Source organism: Apis dorsata, unplaced genomic scaffold (assembly GCF_000469605.1).
Source record: "Apis dorsata unplaced genomic scaffold, Apis dorsata 1.3 scaffold_50, whole genome shotgun sequence".
In the NCBI taxonomy this organism is placed as follows: Eukaryota; Metazoa; Arthropoda; class Insecta; order Hymenoptera; family Apidae; genus Apis; species Apis dorsata.
The window spans coordinates 401,679-402,085 of record NW_006263351.1 but is presented as its reverse complement, the minus strand read 5'-3'; the positions used below and the strand labels follow the sequence as shown (position 1 = coordinate 402,085).

Here is a 407-nt window from a genome sequence, read left to right as displayed (position 1 = left end):
TTTAGCTCAGGATTTTCAGGTTTAATCCTTTCCGTGTTCATTGCCAGGATCTCACTCACGTGCTCAGGTGTTACTTGGGTGAGAGAAACGCAATGGATACGATGACAATATTTTATAAGTTTATAACAATATTTCAGCGACTGACGATGCGTTAGTGTATCGTGCACGATGTATTTTCCACGTTGTGTATGTGTGTGATTAGGCCGTGGAATTGCGTCGTTTTCATTAATTGTTTATAATTTTATCGCTATTAAGTAACGCGAATTAATTACATAAATAATAATCTTTTATTTAAAATTACAAAAATGATAAAAAAAGTTTTATTATTTAATCCAATAAAATTATTTCTTTAAAAGATATATGTATTCTTTTGCAATTTAAATTAAGATGCATACAGAATTTTACCA

General features: G+C 30.0%; 1 protein-coding gene across 14 annotated transcripts in view; it reads right to left on the bottom strand.

Moving 5' to 3' along the window:
- Window positions 1-407, bottom strand: part of LOC102672047 (disks large homolog 4) — a 281,358-nt gene that overhangs the window by 135,008 nt on the left and 145,943 nt on the right. The window lies entirely within an intron of this gene.